The following is a 19,252-nucleotide window of genomic DNA, read 5'->3' as shown; positions in this document are numbered from 1 at the left end:
ATGAAACTTTTCTAGGATATAATTTAGCAGTCATTGAGACTGCTATTGTTAATCTTCTTGAACGACGGAAAAGTAACATGAAAACGTGGGTCGGGGGGGACCCCTAGAGGTCACCTGGGCAAACCTCCATCTTAGAGAAGGGCAAATTTAGATCACATTCAGGACCAACTGCTTCATTATTTTGAGAGGTAGAACAAGGAGAAGGAACTTGTCTGCAAGTGAAGTGTTTTACCTAATGTAACTCTCCGAGAATCGACAGTTTTGGAAATCTGTAATGCATATTCTATACACCTTAAGTCGTGGTAACCCAGGGCTATTCCAGGGCCATATATGGAGGACACAGTAACAAAGAAGGGAACAGACATGGCCTCCAGGCTTATTTATTTCTGCTGCAAATATGAGGTTCCTCCAGAAAAGGACAGAAGAACAGTGATGAATTGAAACTATTAGCACAGGAGGGAAAAAAAAAAAAAAAAAAAAAAAAAAAGAAGTGTTGCAATGTATTAAAAATGGAGGACGGGACTTTGGTAACAGTTGTCTAAAGAATAAATTACTTGTGTTTCCTTCACTTCTTCGTTCTTTTCAACTTCTTTTATTCATACTCTCATTTTCGAAGTCTTCATTTGGAGAATACTGTAACATTTTGGCATTGGGCATTTAAAAATGCAGCTGTGCAATACAGAGCGACTGAACAATAACATAATGGGAATAGGTGTTGTTTCCAAGAACCAAACGGTCTCTATCCACTAGAAGGGGGAAAAGACAATTAAATCCAAACTAACACCAAGTTATCATAGTAATTAGTTAGAAGCCTTTATATGTAGATTACTTATGATCCTTTGCAGTGGGGTTTGCCTAAACACTTCACAGATGTTGAACGTGTTCCCTGAAGAGGTGAATTAACAATACTGTTAAAATATACCATTTTATGTTGTCAATACTACAATTTTTCATCAGTTGTTAGGCTTTTTAAAGTCCCCTGGCCTCTTTTAAAATAAAAAACTGATTTGGTATCAATCTGGCTGTGAAAAAGAAAAGGTGTATTTCTTCTGATCGTTTATTTTGTTTAAATACCATAAAATACAATATACCGCCTTGAGGATTTTAGGATTTTGTTTGCATGTGTGGAACCACTGAGGCAGTTAAGTACAGGGCGCAGGAGCTTGGAGAAAATATGAGCCAGCCGGGCTATAGATGGAAGCCAAGGTCCAGTGCTGTGTTTGTCTATGTGAGCACAGGAATAAATATTTTGGCAAAGAGGCACTGCCAAACCCTTTCTAGCATGGCAGTAAGCCTCCCTGCAGGCTGAGTGCACAATTTGGTTAGGTGTGCTGCACCTCGGTCTTGGCAGCTTCCCCCGAGGTGTGGAGGCCGCCAGGGCCCGCGGCTAGCCGCGATGCGGACGCGGTGCTGTGGCACACCCACCCTCACACCTCCTCGGCGATGGGAGCCTCCTCCCCCCCGGGCCACCGAGGCTGCGGAGGCCGTGCTCAGGGAAGGTAAGGCGGACAGGCCAGCGCCCTGCAGGGCCTCCCTCACTCCGAGCTACCCAGGCACGGGCACCCTCTCCGCAGAGCGCCGGGCGTGTGAGCGGCGAGGGGCCGGGGCCGCCCCGCCCACACGGCCGCGCGGGGAGGCCCGGGACCCAGGAGCCCCGCCAACCGCGGCCCCGCCGGCGCCCCGGGGCGGCGCCGCCCACGCCCGTCGGGCCCCGCTCCCGCCGGGCGGCAGCGGGAGGGAGGGAGCGAGCGGGCGCGCTGACGCGTGAGGGCGGTGCGGCGGGAGGGGCTGGCCCGGGCGGTGCTGGCGGCGGCCGGAGGAGGAGGCGGAGGTGGAAGATGGTGGCCGCGGGAGGAGCGGCCGGCTGCTGGGCTTTCCGCCCTGCGCTGCACCGCCGCCCCCGCCGGAGCCGCCCTGCCTGCTGAGGAGGCGGCTCGAACCCGCACGAGGTGCGGAGTGGTGGCGGCCGGGAGCGGGAGGGGGGTCCGGCCGTGCCCCCGCTGAGGCGCCGGGGAGGCAGCGGGCCCGCGGGGTGGGTGCCCGGCGCCGGATGCCGGCCCTGGCCCGCCCGGCGGCTCCTTCTCGCCGCGGGTGCGGGCGCTGTGGCTGCCCCGTCCGGCTGCGTGGGCGTGCGCGCATCTCCGAGCCAGCGGGGCAGCTCTGCACCTGCCCCGGGCTGCGGGGAGCGGCGCCAGCGCGGCCATGACCGCCTCCATCCCGGCCTCCGCGGGGGCATTGCGTGCTTTCCCTCCGTTTTATTTATTCCAGTATTTTATTTGGGGGGCGGTGGGTGGGTGGGATGTGTGTAGGATAATGCTGTGTGGAGCCGTGCATACCCCAGTGCACTGGTTTGCTTTTTGATTTTTTTTAAATTTTATTTTTTATTTTTATTTTCACACGCACCTTTTCTCTGGTGGAAAGGACAAATGGGAGGGGGAGGGGGCAGTGTGTTGATTTCGCATCCGGCGATGGAGTGGTCGGCGCCGTAGCAGCAGGACGGTCTCGGCAGCCCCGTTCCGTCGGGAGATGCTGCCGGGGTCTGCGGCCGCGTCCCGGTTTGCAGCAGGGAACCCAGCGGGGCCTGGATCTTCCCATCCTCCGCGTGGAGCGTGCTCTCCACCCCTGGGCTGAAGATGATATCTGCTACCATGGCGTTCTGGTTTCAGGGGAAGAAAAGGCGTCTTGATATATATGCTTTTTTTTTTTTTTTAAATTTAATTTTTTTTTCTCGGAGATGCAGTTTGATAACAGTGATTGCCTGAATCACAGTCGTGGTCAATGCAGCCGTATGCACTGCATCTGCTTTCTGTAAGGACCAGAGTCAGTGGGAGCAGTCTACCAAGACTTATTTTACTACCGTCATAAATCTCCTGTTTCAGAGAGAGGCTGTGGGTCTAGGATAGAACACTCTTATCTTTTTGCTTTCTTCTGTAGATTTTTTGGGCTGTGGAACTGCAGTTTGGTTTAGAGAGTGCATTGCAGATCCGTCTGTTTTCATAGCTGCTGAAGAACTAGAAGGCAGAGATATTTGCCTGACTCTGCATGCATTAAGAGTGAGCTAATGTGGGTGTAGGGCAGATCAGCCATGTAGCATTTTTCTTGTCTTTGACGTGCGTCACCTTACACCAGCTGATAAGAGTACACCCAGGTGGCTGCGATTTTGTATCTGCTCTACAGCTGCGGCCCATGGGGTCCCAAAAAACTTGCCCTGCAAAATACTCCAGTTCATAGTACTCCAGGTCCTGCTGCATTGCTGTTAAATCTGGACCAGCTGCACCTGCCTTTGCAGCCCATGTTGGAAAAAAGCACGTGATGTCTATTCTTCCCAAAAGATGATGGTAACAAAGAATGTGTTTATTCTCTATGTACTGCCAAACCAAAAGTGAGGTGCTTGTTTACTTTCATCTCTAATGCTGTGGGGGGAAGAGGCAGGATAGACTGCCAAGAAGTGCTGTTCAGGAGGGAAGGAGAACAGTTGCTATTGAATTCTGTGCATTCGTGCATGTTTGTATAGAAAAATTATGTGTCTGGTGAGTAATAATGGATGACCAAAAAAAATTCTGCAAAAGCAGAGCATTTAGTGTTGTAATGCACCTTATCTGAATGTTGTGGATATTTAATGAGTGAAATGTAAACTTTAGTGAAAGACAGCTTGTCTTCCTTGAAAAATGTGGTCTGAGATTGATACACCAATGGGCTTTTAGGCAAAACTGATTTCTACAGAGTAATGGTGGTTCAAGGTTGGCTGGGTACTGTGAACCATGTAATTCATTGCTCTGACTTTTGGACGTTTCTAGTTGTAGCTTAAAATGATACTTCTATTTTACATTAGTGCATTATCTTCACTTGAAGTAGCAAACTTTCTGGCTACTATGCTGTCTCTTTGCAGATGCAAGGCCAGCCTATTGGAAGGCTATCAAAAGTATTTACAGATTAGCTCTTCAGTTAAAAAATGTAAGAATGCTGGGCAGGTGATTTGGTACATCTAGGTAGGTAGATAGAAAAGATAGTTTTGGTATGTCAAGAGGGAGACATGCAAAGCTCCTTAGTATAACCCTGTTTGGTTACTTAATATGAAATACTTTTCACAATTTTCCTGAGTTGTTAATTTAATTCTCAATCCTTTGTTGATGAGTTTGCAGTTTCATATCTGTTGAGCAGGGAATGTGTTCTGGGTTTGGGGAGTTTTTTTTGTTTGGGTTTTGTTGTTGTTTTGGGGTTTGGGGTTTTTGTTTTGGTTTTTGAGTTTTGGTTGGTTGGTTGGTTGTTTTTTTTTTTTTTTCAATTTAATAGAATTGCCTTCATCTATTTAAAATATGGGAACTAATGCTTTAGAGAGATTTTGTGATACTGGATGTGGTGGCATCATGGATGCAAAAGATGAAAATCGTGTAGTCCACTACACCCTCATTATTTTGGGGCAGGGAAATTTGGGGTTGGTTTTTGATCTTACAAATCGTAAGATTTTGTTTGCTCTATGATAGTATAAGTACTCCATAACACTTTGAATAAGGGGAGTACTGATTTTTGAGGCTAAAGTTTGTTTCATCCGTCTAAATAGTAACACAAATGAGAAACCTGAACTCTTCACAGTTGAGATTTGAATGGATTTTAATTGGACCAGGAGCTGGCATCTGACTTCTTTGATACCATTTTAAGCCACAGTCATATGCAATGCTTATATTCTTAAAGTTAAAAGGCCTTCAGTATGAGGACTGTGTGCATCTTTGAAATGTAGATATTCTTTTTATAAGCAGTGATTACCAGTGCTAGAGCCAGCTAAGTCATGAAAAAGCAGCTAAGCAGATAAGTCATGAGGGTAAAAAAAAAAGGGATCCTCTTTTCTGCTGCTTGTTTTGTATTTTTAATGGGCCAATGTGGCTAGTCATTTGCAGTGATTTTGTTGCTTGACTTTAGGCTGTGTCAGTGTGTGGTAATGTTTATAGCAAGCAAAATCAGGAAAAACTAATCTAAGTTCAGAAAAAGTGGCTGGGAAAATCAGCACCGTGTTGCTACAGGTATGTGAGTTCAGGGTTAGTAAGCAAAACTAATGAACACACTAAAAAACCAAAAAAGGAATTATTATATAAATTTCAGAGTATTCAAGTAGACAAAATGCAGGAAAAATCAAACTGAGAGCTAAAGCTTTTCACTTGTATCATATGGCCTAGATACTTCAAATTCAGCATTTTTTCCCTTGGCGTATGAATTTTCTGTTATTGATCACATCTACTGTGGGTTTGCATGAGATTATGAATTAGAAGAAGCAGACATTTTCTCTTAAGATCTAAAAAGAGACAATTAAAAAAATATTAGAGGTGCTTCAGATAGTTTACTACATGTTGTCCTTATGCAGTGCAGGTTGATTAATTAAATCTTAGCATTGAACAAGGTTTTATTACTGTAGATATAGATGAATGCATTTTTAAATGTATTTTTCCAATTTCCTAGAAGGTGAAGATTCCTGCTTAATGAGATGTCTAGCAAACAACCCCTTGCTCATTTATCTCTAATAGATTTCCAGTAATGCATATTGCAAAGGGGTTAAAAGGTTTCTGAGAAACAGATTGATTCATTTAGTTTCATAGTAATGGTTGATTTGGTAAGTCAGCTACTAAGAGCAGTGTTATAGTATTTTTCTGTTTCCACTGCATGCATCAATGTTCTTCCAAAAAATCTGCATGTTTCTTACTTTGCTGAAAGGGCCTAGAGAGACATCTTTATTTGCTGCTTTCCCATATGCAGGCATGTGATGATAATGTCTGTCCTAATTCTGAAGAAATAAACACAGAAGCAGTACAAAGGGTACATGACAGCTGTGGATGGCAGAAGACTTAGCTGAAGATACTCCAGAACCATAAGAATGTGTGTTTCCGCACTAAACCCTTTCTGCTAGAAACCATGGATGGTTGGACATGAGAGGAGGAATGAAAGTGCAATTCCATTTCTAGGGAGTTCTGTTTCTACGGACATGCTGCTAAGCAGGTGGCATCTCACCTGGTCCATCGTGTCCCCTGTGGTGATTTCTGTCTAATTAAAAATATGTACTGAGAGAAGTTTCCATCACCCGTGAGCCTGTGTAAGTGTGGATAAACAGTGGGTTTTGAACATTGTTGAGGCAACTGAAATAATTATATTAGAAGTACTTTAAAGAGTATCTAGTCTACATGGCACTAGATATTGGGACCCTCTGTTATTCCTATGGCTTTCCTAGAGCAAAAGGAGGAGTTGTTCTTCAGTATTTAAGAAATTAAAACCAAAAAATCAGAATGTTTCAGTATTTTTATTTTTTAGCCATATACCTTCCCTGTGTTGTCCAGGCTGTTCTTGGGCTATTTGGTCCATCAGATCTTGTTCATAAGCCAGCATTTAAGAATTACATTCTTTCTGATGGACGCTTCCATAAATCCACTTTCCTTAAGAAGATGACCACCTTGTCACCCACCTGAGAAAAATGTGAGCGTAGGCAGTGAGAGACTTCATTAAAAGTCTTTGAATCACAATTGAGCAACACATCCCTAGAATTTAGGCTGAACTACTACTTTTAGTAGTAGTTTCTTTTTTCAACGAATTAAATTTTTCTGAACCTTTTTTGTGTATCAGGAACATGCCTGCTGAATTTAATTTTCAGACTTTGAACTCTGAAAGATGAACACAGGTCAGAAAAACACCAGAACAGCAGAGCCATGGAGGCTACAAAACTTGCTCGTTTTGGCAAAGATCATTTGAGTGACTACCCCACACTGACTCACTGTTGCCTTATCTTTTCCATTTTTGGGATGCATGTCAAGGTGAAAAATGCCTTTCTGTATGTATGTGGTTAAGGTGTTGGTTCAGTAACTAGTATTTATAGGTTTGGTGTCCTATATTGATTTTGGTTAAATATTTTTATTTCTCTGCAAGAAATTTCACTTCTGTACATATGAAAATAGCTGTCTCGTTATTCATCTTGTGGTGATCATTCTGATTTTTTTTTTTTTTTTTAAAATAAACATGTTTTCTCAAAACTTGGGTGGACAAGAACTTAGGTCTGGGTAAAAGGAAGGGTTTTTTTAAACAGAAAGGAGAGAAAAAAAGAAAGACCGTAATAGAAGATTTTAAACATACATGACTGTGACTTAGTTTTCCTAATATATGCTAAAGTTTTATTTGTGGATTTTTAAAATTTTATTTATTTATTCTGATATGCAAGTTGCAGTTCATGCCAACAGTCTTAGTGTTACCATGTATTTATGTGGTGTCTATTCTGATGTGACTAGGATCATATTTGAAATCTTGGTGCTTTGGAAGCCCCAAATGTAGCTCTTTATAGTAAATAAAATTAAATTGGGAGAAACATTTTTAAAAGAAGAAGTGAGATTGAGGAACTCACACTGAAGTCAGGTGAAGAAGCACAGGGTAAAAGCACCTGCTCCATGATTTTCTTGTGCTAACATCAGCAGACGCCTAAAGTAACACTCTTCAAATCTGAAGAACAGGCAAAACCAGTAGGTCTTTTATATGTTGCTCTCCCAGTTCTGCCTCCAGTGTTGGACGAGGAGATTGGTGTATTTTTGTATGGTGTGTATGGGGAGCTGAGTTTTTTCCTTCTCTTTGCTTAACAGCTTTCTCACACCAGCTTTTTTATGATCACAGAGTAATTTGAATTGGAAAGGATCCTTGGATGGCATCTGATCTAAGCTCTGCTCATATCAAGTGACTAAGACAAGGGCTGCACATGTCGTGTTTGTACCTCTTGGCTTAACCAAGGCAGGAAGCTGTGAAAATAGAGAGCTGTGCCTCCCCTGGGTGTCAAATACTAGCTTGTGCAGCAGGTTTTGCTGGAGTTCTGGTGTGGTGGGAAATGACTGCTGGACAGAGACCTTCCTTCATCCTACACTCCTCATCCTGTGCCAAACACGCTGCTCTACAGAAAGCTGCTTGCTTTGCTGCTGGCATTTGAGGCAGTGGGAGTGTTGGGGTGAAGGGCATGTACCATGTGGGGGTAGTGGTAATCTCTTGATGGGTGCTGGTCCTTACCACTGGCGTTCCCTTAGGAAGATACTGAAATACAGGTCTATTTGCTGTATTTCCCAGTTCAGTGACCTGAAATTAATTTTTTAATTGGATTTTTAAGATGGTCAAGATGGAGGAAATTATTGCTCAGAAGTTTAGAAAACTATTTACTTGGTGTTAAATTGTTTTGCAGCAGTTTCAGAATTAGAGCACTGTTTTTAAGAAGTGGAATATTTCTAAACGACATTCCTAGTATCTATATGCAATGCAGTCACATTTAACTTAATGAGAAAATCTCTCCCGGTAATGCTGTGGTGAGCTGACAGAAATTTGTATTAAATAATAGTCAGTGCAAAACCAGACTTCAGCTTTGTAAATCAGCTTTGCATTTTTAGTGGACATTTTACAGAGCCTTTCCCCAGACTTGTTGTGTGTTTCTGATATTCACAGCTGTTACACCTTTTGTCTCAGAGTGATAAATAAGGATGAACTATGGCTTCTGCTCTTGCTTAACAATTAATCATTCCTTACTGATACATGATCAGTGTAATCCACTTATGAGATTGCCACAGCACCATTTAGATTTTGGCATATTTATTTTGTAACAATGAGAAAATCCCAAAGTCCTCAAAATCTTCCTTATGTAGGACCATGCTGCAAGGCACATGGGAAGGAGACCTTTGAGCTTGATGCCTTCTTGGTGAGGAGATGGACATTAGTGTGAGAGGGCAGCGCTGTTCTTCATAATATTGATTCTGCATTAGTTTCAGTGTGCAGGCTTTAGACCTCTAACTGCAGCCTCATGATGGTTAGTCTAACTGCTTAGCCCTAGTTGAAAGTCAGTCCAAGTCAGGCAGTTCTAATGCGCTGTATTTTCAGTGTGGCACCCTTTGGCCCATGCTGATTCTGGAATCAGCAGTTTTGGTTGCAGTTAAAGTGTGGACTTAATACATCTTCACATCTCTTTCAATTTCTTTATTTTGGCAAACTGCAGAGATTGATTGTCTTTATTTCAGCTTAGGTCGAGCTGTTTTTGAATACAAATCTAAAAGCTACATCAAACATTTTTATTTTAAGAGTAATACAGACTTAATGCTTTGATCAACAATACATCAAACATTTTTTGGATTAAAATCAAACTATATTATTTTTTTAAAAAAAGCAAACTAGTATTTCTCGTTAGCTACAGTCTTGGTTATTTCTGGGTTTGAAGTCAAGATAACCCAGCATCTTGAACAAAATTTTTGTTTCAAAGAAGGCCAAATACGTAAGCTCTAAAGAGAAGAGAAGAATATGTTGGTTAGGATATGTGTAAGCGGCCTGTGTAATTTTTTAGATATGAAGTAGTTTCAGTAATGTATTGGATGACACTCTGGGTTATACTGGTTATCCAGGTGACATAGAGCATCAGCTGATGTCTTCCATTGCTCTGGGTGTGACTGTGCACTGTGTCTGTGTGCCTGTGTCCCTGAGGTCCCATTGTTAGCTATCATTGTCCAAGGACCACAAAGCATTTCCTAAAGGAGATGTGGTTCTCTATCAGACCGCCCTCAGGATAAAATGCCTCCTGACAGCAAATAGAAGCAGTTGAAGCTAAATATCAGCATGGAAATATAGTTGCATGAAAAGTAAATACTAAAAGCACAATTGCAGCTTTTATACAGTTAACATTCATACAGTCAGTTTTTAGAGAAGTAAAAAGGTCTGTACTTCAAAAGTGATTGACCTTTGGTAACTCTCTAGGAATTAAAAGTGAACAACCTTTTTGTGCATGGAGCAAAGACAATTTTTATGTGTCACATTTCTGGTGTGTAAATTCATATTTTATTGAAGATACCTTTTCTTCACTTTATCCATGAAGATAATGACTAGAGGTTCAAATATATTTTTTTTAATAATTTTTTTCTTTCGGTATGTAACCGTTGAAACCTGGACAGTTCACAACTCAATTCTGATCTTCAATATTAAAAGTCTTTGTTATTATCTTGTAAGCAGTGGCATCCACAAACACTGTAGTGCAAGTTCATATACGTACATCAGGTACAATCTGGATAGTAGAATAGCATGAACAGCGGTAAGGTAAGAGTTCCTTTTTTACATTAAGAAACAGAACTTCTTAATTTGTATGTAAAAGAAAGGCTTCTAGCTGTCTGTGTAAGAACCTTGTGTTTTCAAACAGCAGTGTGTAAAGCAGTCATTTTAGGGCCACTGGTCATTTGAAACACAAAGGATTATGCATGCTTTTGTAGGTATCTTACACCTGAAAATCAGAGGGTGAGATTGCCAGGAAGAGATTCACAGGATAGGATAGTCACAGGATCTGACTAATTCAGAGTTTCTTGTGATGGAAGGAAGGGAATCATATTTTTTTCAGTCAGTTAAAATAGTTCCAAAATCAGTCTGAAAGTTTAGTAATCAGAAAGCTCTGCTCATCTTCTGTGTTTATAATATTCTGTGTCTGTGTTATTGTTCTTAGTGTATCAAAAAATCAGGCAGACAGCTCCCTCCTTAAAGACTAACCTCCTCCAATCATATGCAAATCCACAGTCACTTGATTTACTCTGCCTGTTGAAGACTCCCTCTCTCCAGTGTTAGTGACAGGAATCCCATGGCTTCATGGCTTTTTGCAATATCTCACACAATCACTGCGGTGTAGTTCTGCACAAACCTTGGTGGCCTCCTTGTCTGTGTTAACTTTTCAGTTAGGTACGAAACTGAAGTTTAGAACTGGAGTGCAGTCCAGATTAAGCTCATCCCTTCAGGTAGGTTTCACTGGTCTTCACCTGCCACCTGTGGGCAATCATGCTCAGATGGGAAGACACTGTTGCCAATGCAAAGGCATCACATCTTTGAAATGTGAGGTATTGTGCTGTGAAGTTACCTATAATTCTTTGCATTTAGTTTGAGCAGCCTGTAATGCTGGTGGGATTTAGGGAGGAGTACTGTGCTTGCAGAGAAAAGTTGCTCAGTGTGGAGTAGCAGTCTGTTCTGCAACCTCATGGAAAACCCACTTGTTTTCCACCCATTGAGGAAGCGGCCTTGCCCTGTTCTTATGTCTGGTCTGCTCAAACATCAGTCAATAGGAAGTGTGAGTTCATAGTAGAGAAGATGTTGGAAGGAGTCTAGCTGATTTCTTTTTCTCTAGGAAGACAAACTGGGATGTTGAAAGTGCAAAAAATTCAGTCAAATTTCTGGCAGTGTCCAGGGAGCTTGAGGCTGATGACAGAAGCAGATTATTTAGGAGAAAAAAAATCGGACTTGACTAAGAGTTATGCATAGCTCATGTTCACCTGGTCAAACTTCGTGAAGACTTGCAAGCATTGTGGATTTCAAGATCAAGTCCAAATTTTAGCATTATTTTTGACTGAAGTTATTGGTATAGTGATTACAGTTTGGCAGGGAAGGGATTATCAACATAGGTTTTCCATGTTGGTGCCTGTCATTGCTCTTGAAAGTTACATACTGTTTGGAGGAGAGTAGTGGGGAAGGGAAGAGATAGGTGTAACTGGAGCATTCATCTGGTGCCTGTTGGTGTAACCAAGGCAATGCTGAATACGTAACAAGGACATAGTTTACAGTGTAAAAAGCACCTGCTGTTGTGTCTGAATTACATATTGACGCTGATGTAATCTCTGATGTCTGTTTATTCTTGCACACTTGTTTGTTAAATGAATTTTTGAAGGCACTTGAAGATCCAGGGACCACAGCTGTTTTAAAACAATGTTCATGAAATAGAACTTTTTTAAATCAAGAGGAGGGAATCACCCAAAAGGTCTCATGCATTCATTATCCAAAGAACAACTCTTGTGGCTACAGTCCGGCCTAAAAAGAATATTTACAGACCAGTATATTAAGCTTCAGGGGTGTAAATCTGAAAGTTATTTTCTGCTCAGGAGAGACTAAAGCATTAGGCTTTTGTTCTGTTACTCATCAGCTGTGATAGGCTTTCCCCACAGGCAGTTGTTTCTGAATTCTGTTGGAGTGACTCCCAAGTCTGCTCTTGCTGATTTTTATAGCCTACCAAGTAAGCACTGACACTGGGAACTGATGATATTTTTGACACTTTGAGTTGTGAGGAGTCATTTAAGTGTCAGAAGCAAACATGGAGTGAAAATGCACCAGTTTCGATTCACGTTTTATGAGATGGCAGTGGTATTGCAAATTTTCACCTGAGTACTCAGGGTCGTAGCAGTGCATGCCTTTTTTGTTTCCAGGATTATCTTTATGATCACAAATTCTTCAGTCTCAGACCCAGGTACCTCAGAGGAAACCTTCTTCTATGCGAGTTTTAATTTTATTTTTGCTGTCCCTAAGTGTAGCGTGTAAAAATTGAATCCCTCCTCCTGAGGCATAGCATTGTCACAGTTCAGCTTCATCTGCATGGCACTTGTGACAAGTGGAACATAATCTCATGTACATATTGTGTTTTATGTGTATAGTTTTGCTGTAGGTGCTTTGAATTTTACATGCCTTTGAATTGTATGGGTGGAGATTTAATAATTGTCATTTTTCTCTTCTCTCCCATCTGTATCTGGTTTGTAAGTAACATCATAATGTTTTCTATTTGTTCTTTGTCCTGATGAGATTTATTCTTCTGACTCTAAATGTAGCCCTGTTCATGACTTCACAGTACATACAATGTGCTTCCCAAGGAAAAAACAACAATATGGATGGATTTTTTATATGCGGGGAATCAAGGTTAGAAAAAAGCCTTTGCAAAGAATCTGGTGAGGCTGTGTTGGAGGTTTGGGGAATAATTGCATTTGACCTAAACCCATATTTTTCAGAAAAAAACACCACCTTTAGCTCTTGAAAATTATTGAACAGTCATAGATGGGATTAATGGCAGTAACTTGGTGCTTAAAAATTGACAGATGCTTGACCATTCTGAACTTGGAAACAGCTTGGCAGTCCACAGTTAGGACCCACTGGCCCAGAGCATCTAAATAAGTCTTTGTCCCATAATGCTGAAGACTTGGCGATGGGTGGTGACCATTATGCATAGCTCTGATATATCTGACTCAGATAAAGTCTTTTTCTGTGGCCTTGTGAATTTATGGCCAGAGAAAGACATTTTTCTCAGGTTTACATTGGTGTTAGGTTTTCTTCTGCCTTGCTAATAAAGGTGCTTAGTGAATTAAGAGAAAAACAGAGGACCTCACTGTGCCTGGCATGGACAGTTTCTCTTGTTCTTGTCTGCATATGAAGTGCGTGGCACTTCAGTAGTGTCTGATCAGCAGATGAAGTTATGCTGTTGTTGCTGCTGCGATTCTGCAATGCTTTAGGTGAGGGTTTGCATGGTTTATTCAATTTATTAGGAACAAATGCAATCCTGCATTTTTTCTCCATTTTGCCTGGTAAACCTTACACTATCAAAGAAAGAGCTACAGTAATTTTGGGCAGAAATTGGGTAATTTGTCTACCCTGTGAAAATGGCATTTTGTTTCTAAATTAAAAAAAGATTTTATTCTTTACATTTGAGGCATGACAGAAATCCATGGTTTGTAATGTCTCTTGTGAGAAAAAGGTTTCACTCTGCAAATTTTTTTACGTGTTGAAGAAAGAGAACAAGGAGTACAGGAACTGATTTAAGAGTAATGTTAGAATCTTGATAGCAAGTTTCTAGTTTTGAAGTGTGACTTCCTGTTGAAGCTCTTTGCTTTAAATGCAGTTAAAACTTTTGAACTCTGCCTAAGTTTGGTGCATTTTACAGCTTAGGTTGCTTGGCTTACACAAAGATGTTCACAGGGCAGGAATGATGCTTAGTAATATGAGAGGAACAAAATTTTATCTTCCTCTAAGTAATAAAGAGGAATAATCTTTCCTTGTAACTAAAAAAGGCCCTGGTAGAAACAGTATGAAACAAAGCTATGTATGGTAAGGAGGAATTAACTGTGAATGATATGGTGAGATAGAGAAAGAGCTAAGCATGGGAAAAAAGCATTGCAACACTGATGTCTACCAGACTGTGAAACAATCTCTCAGGGAGTGAGAGAAGGTACATTTTCAGAGAAGTGAGTACTCAGTGGTTCAAGGACTTCAGCAATACTGTAGGGAGCAATTCTCATCTTCAAGAATCTCTTTCAGAGCAATTTTGATGTAGTTTTGCTTTTTACAGTCCAGTCTGACTTTGTCCTTGAAACTGATTTAGAAAGCTTTTCTTTTCTTCTTTTGTTTGTCTCTTGATGTAGTTTTCTGATATTGTTTTCTTCCATGGGAACAACAGTTTGATGATCTGGTAAATTATTTTCAACTTTAGTTTTGTCCTCGAAGCAGCATTCCATGACTGTTTCACTTGTCAACTTCTTTAGGGTGATGTTTCAAGTTTGAGTAATATACAGTAAAGTTTGCTGATGTACCTTACCTGTTTGGTCGTGCAAAGGAAGATGCAATGATTGTAGTGTAATTACATATGGGTATGCTTTGTAGTTTTTTTTTATATTACTCTGCATCTGATTGGAATGCTTTTAGCAAGGGTTCCTTGTACCAGTGGATCTATGTTTGATATAATTTCAAACATTACTATCACAATTTTTGCCACTTGCCTTTCCTCCTTTAAAAATACAGGGGAAGTAAAACCTGTAGAAAAATCTGTGTAAGGAACAGATAGATTTCACAGTGAGTGGCAGAGGGAGTGCAGTCAAATGCTGTGTGAAAAGAGACTAGACAAAAATAGTAAAAATTGAGCAAACACCCTCAATGAAATAAAGGCCAGCCTTGGAAGAGGGTTCATTAATTTTTTTTTAAAGTGGTAAAACAGAAATGGATGTTTCAGAGTTAAAAGTATTGGAAAAAATAATTGTATATGTTGTGAGAAACTGTAGTATTAATGATGAATTAGCAGAAACACTGTTAGAGAATAGGTTTGGAAAATTCTTTATGGGATTTGGGAGTTAATATATTTGAACAAAAACTCTTTAATCTCCTGATCGTTAGATTTTCTTTCTAGGAAGAATGTTATTTCTAGCTGAAGTATCTTTGACTGCCATAGCTAGCTATTGAAAGAATGTGCTGTATGTTTGTACACAAAATGTTTTTACGAAAAGATAAAGTAGATATTTTGGTTGCAAAATTCCTTAAGCTGTTTCAAAACATTTCTCCTTGCTTCCCCACAGGAGGTTGAAGCAGTGCCACTGTAGCCCTGAGGATTCTTATTGTCACTTCTCTCCGAAGCTTTCTTGCCATGCTCTTAAAATCTGACATTGTAGGAAATGTTTGTTGGTAGTAGAATTACTAACATTATTTCTGTACACTATTACTGTTTCTCTAATCATCCTGACTTTCATTTTACATGTTACCCATCACTGTAATACTTAAAGCAGGTAGTGCTGCCTATTCCACAGCTGCAACTTGCAGCAGACCGAAAGGCAATCATCGGGCATCAAGGCTGTCTCCATTGAGTGAGTGCTGAAGTTTTGATTGCACATGGTGTGACTGCAGTTGTATGAAACTGGTGTGGGTTCAGTGCTACTCAGAATTGAGGAAATCGCTGTATGGCATGTCACTGAATTAGCCAATTCCATGGATATATTTTGCTTGCAAGTATTGAGCTGTCTGAGAGGTTGTACATTTTGGGTCTTCTTCCCTTACCCCTCAGCTTTTCCAACAAAGAGGGTTTTGAGTCAGAGTTGAAAAATTACAGTTTTTTAATAAAGCACCTTTTATAACATGTATACAGCAGTCACTGATTAGTTTTGTATTTTTAAGATCTTTTTCCTGCTTTTGAAATCTGTATGAAATCAATTTATTTGACAGACATTTCTAGATCTTTAAAATTGGAACAGTGGTGAAGTAGCATAGGAAAGTCGTGTGGTCCCCATAGCTGTGTGCCCACGTGGGTTTCTCACTCTGGTGTAGTACCCCAAAAGACCTGCTGGAGCTCTGATTTCTGACGTGATGCCTGTTCAGTGAAACAGAGAAGTTACTTGCTGTCCTGGTGACCTGCCTGCCAGCTGTGGTTTGTCACTGCTCTGCTTCTGCTTTGCTGTGTGACACGTTTGACACACCAGAAAATCCACCAGAAGCTGTCGACTTTTTGGGTTTGGTTCTGAGTTTGATAGTAAGTTGCTGATGTTATTGCTGCATATGTAACCCAGATCAGAAGTCATTGAGAGAGTGGTGAAATGATTGAGCAGCTTAAGTGCAGAGTTTGTGACTTCAACCAGCATATTAATAACGTTAGCTTTGTCTTTTTAATAAGTGCAAAACATGTAATTAAACAACTTCTGCCTAATGCCTGGAGTTTATTATTAAGGGATTTCACAGTCGTTTATGACTTCTGGTAAAATTACTAAAGCTTGTGTAAAGGTTTAACTTGAATATGTTTTATTTGAAATATTGTGCAAATACCTGAAAAATAAGTTTTCTTTGTTTCCTTTCTGTGTAAAGCAGCAATAAAAAGCAGTGGAGGTGACATGGCTGCTTCAGTGTTGAGGGAGTAAGTGTAGAAGTAATGAATTGATAATCCTCTCTGTGTGGGAGATGACCTTTTTAATTTAAAGTAGTACTTAGTTTATTTTGATAGTAGTTATTACACTGCATGCTTCTGTTTACATTTTCACTAACTGCTTGCACTTGAATAGCTTGTAGTAAAGCTTTGTAAAGCCTTTTTCTCAGTGATGAATAGGCTAGCTGAGCATGGCATTGTGGAAACCCTGGATAATAGCTGAAGCTGTGCTTTAGAGCCTCAACATACAAAATCTCTGAGGTGGAAATTAGTGAGAGTGAAAGATTATCAACAGCATGTTTGCTGAGCTTAGTTATATCTTACCTAAATGGGATTCTTTTTTTCTCCTGGGGATCCCCGGATTGCAAATCCTTATATATTTGAAAATGTAGGAAGTAGAAATGTCTGAGAGTCTTAAAGATTTTTGACTTAGCAGGTCTCACTGATCATCTTCTAGCAAAACCAGCCAAGTCCCAAATAGTGTTTTTTGCCTGCTCCAGGAATTTAGAAGCAGCAATGTTTTTAATCAGGAGAAAACAATTCAGAGGCATCTGATTTAAATCTCTGTAGCTTTGCTCTGATCATGCTATTAGCACAAAACTGGATTCAGTTTTGTGGAGTTACTTTTACTTAGAATAAACTAGAGGTCCCTCCTTACTCTGTAATCCATATGTTTGTTACACTGTCAAAGGCTTACTTGGAAACTGAGCTGAGGTGGCGCAGAGGCGTTGTGAACATCTTGGGAGAATATGCCTATATTCTGTTTGAAAGCAGTTTTGCCATTTCACAAATTCCACATTTCTGCTCTTTGCGTTTGTTTTCTTTTTCCTGTTTGGTTTTGTTGCTGTTGTTTTTAATGTTGCTCTCAAAAAAGAAATCTGTGTAAATAACTTCCTTTTCCCCTCTGTGAGCTGCATGTAGACCATACTCTTCCTAGGCTTGCACTGTCCTGGCATCAGAATGGCTTGGCTGATACATGATTTTTTTGAATTTTTGTTGTGCTCAAAAATGGAGAAACTTTGAAAAATTTTTTACACTTGTTTGTAGGTGGGGCAAAGTACAGCCAAAGAAATCTGTAGGAGAACAGATATTCTGAATAAGTAGACTGTCCTAAATAGTGCTCTGAACAAAAAATTTTTTCTTTTAGGCAAAATGACATTACTACTCTTCTATTTCTTTTCCTCTTTTTGGTATTTTTGATTCTGTTTTTGTTGTAGGAATTTGCTTAGTTAGTATTTAAAATTTGTTTTACTTTTTAATTTAAATAATGAGCAATATATTAAAACCAGCCAACCAAACAAAAACCAGCACAAACAGAATCCCCCCAAAATGGCAGAAGCTAGTAAATTTGGAGTCTGGGTGTCTGTTTCAAGGCATATTTTCTTTTAATAAGGTATTTTTTACTGCAAGCAGGTAAAAGTTGCTCTCCTCTAAGGTGGAGAACATTAGGCTTCACTCAGACTTATGAACCTTGAGGAATTTTTTTAAATAAAATTCTTTCTTATGCAGATCATATTTGTGGAAATGCAGATAGATTGAAAAATTTCCTAAAGCAGTAATTATGTCATAGTTTCCAGGTAAAAGACTGAGGGGTTTTAAACTGTCTGTCTTTAACAATATGGATATATTTTTTAGGTGATGCTTTAAAAAGCTTTTAATTACTATTTTGTTTGTTTAATTCTAGGTTTCTACACAATTTAGTCAGTGTTTGTGGAATTAATAATAGTCATGACACTACACTACCTTGTGCAGAATTCATCAGGGGTTTGTCCACTGGGACGGAATGTGTAGGTAAATACAAAAGCCAGCATTTAAATCCTGCATGTGCTTTTGGGATGAAAGAGGCACTATTCAGCCTTATTTTGTGGCTATCTGTTTAGCTTCTGGGAGATAATAGATGGATGGGAAAATGATGTTTCAGTGAGGTGACAGTGCTGCATTTCTGTACTTGAGTTGTGCTCTTCTACAGGTCCTCCTATGCCTTATCTTCTGGTTTCTGTCATAGCTTGCCCCTACTTTTTATGGTCTTGTCAGAACTCAGAAAATTTCGATAGGCAGGTTGCAAAATTTAGAAGTTATTCCTGGAGTAAAGCCAAACAGGAACATCATTTATTAAAGAAGTGACTACTAAGTAGGTAGATTCTGTACACAGAGAAGGTGAATTTTCAGGTAGTGTGATGTTTGGAAATATTTGTATAGAATCTCATAAAATAGGTCTGCAGTTGAAAATGTTTCAACAGGCACACCAAGTATCTTCCCGTGTAGGACTTGTGACCACGTTGCTTGCCTTCTCTTTCCCCAACATCAGCACCTGGAAGGAGAAGGTGGGACGCCTACTGATCCCTGCCACACTAGTGTAGAACTGTGTCAGCCTCAGGTGTTTCAGGATCTAAAGCTTTTTCAGTATGTTAAATAATTCAAAGCAGGAGGCTGTTTGGACTATTCACTTTCACAGTACAGTTAGTTTATGTTTGGAGATGAGTGAAAGTAAAGCTATGAAACCTGACACAAGAGTGGCTAACACAGTATAGACAGGAAGATGCTGCTATGGGGAAGAACTTCCATGAGAGGATCTGGGAAATTTGTTGAAAGCCAGAACTGGTAAGATGAAGGGAGGCTGGCACTGGAGATCTGCGTGATGCACTAAATACAGTCATGAGACTGTGATCCCTCTCATGCTTTGGAGCAGAACACTCAGAAGAAATTATACAAAGACACAAGGAGCCTGATTTTTGGAAGATTTATAAGGATTTCATAAGTCTACTGTTCTTATACTGGTCTGTTGCTTTCTTGTCTACTCTCCATATCCTT

General features: G+C 40.3%; 1 protein-coding gene across 2 annotated transcripts in view; it reads left to right on the top strand.

The window, feature by feature from the left end:
• The first annotated feature begins 1,793 nt into the window (after positions 1-1,793).
• APBA1 (amyloid beta precursor protein binding family A member 1) overlaps positions 1,794-19,252 on the top strand; it is an 88,712-nt gene continuing 71,253 nt past the window's right edge. For both annotated transcript variants that reach the window (XM_066339944.1, XM_066339942.1), the window contains exon 1: positions 1,794-1,949. The gene's annotated coding sequence lies outside the window, so the exon portion shown is untranslated. The remainder of the gene's footprint in view (positions 1,950-19,252) is intronic.

The sequence above is a fragment of the Sylvia atricapilla genome, chromosome Z (assembly GCF_009819655.1).
Source record: "Sylvia atricapilla isolate bSylAtr1 chromosome Z, bSylAtr1.pri, whole genome shotgun sequence".
Classification (NCBI taxonomy): Eukaryota; Metazoa; Chordata; class Aves; order Passeriformes; family Sylviidae; genus Sylvia; species Sylvia atricapilla.
The sequence above is the reverse complement of the archived record's forward strand: the minus strand, read 5'-3'. Positions and strand labels throughout refer to the sequence as shown.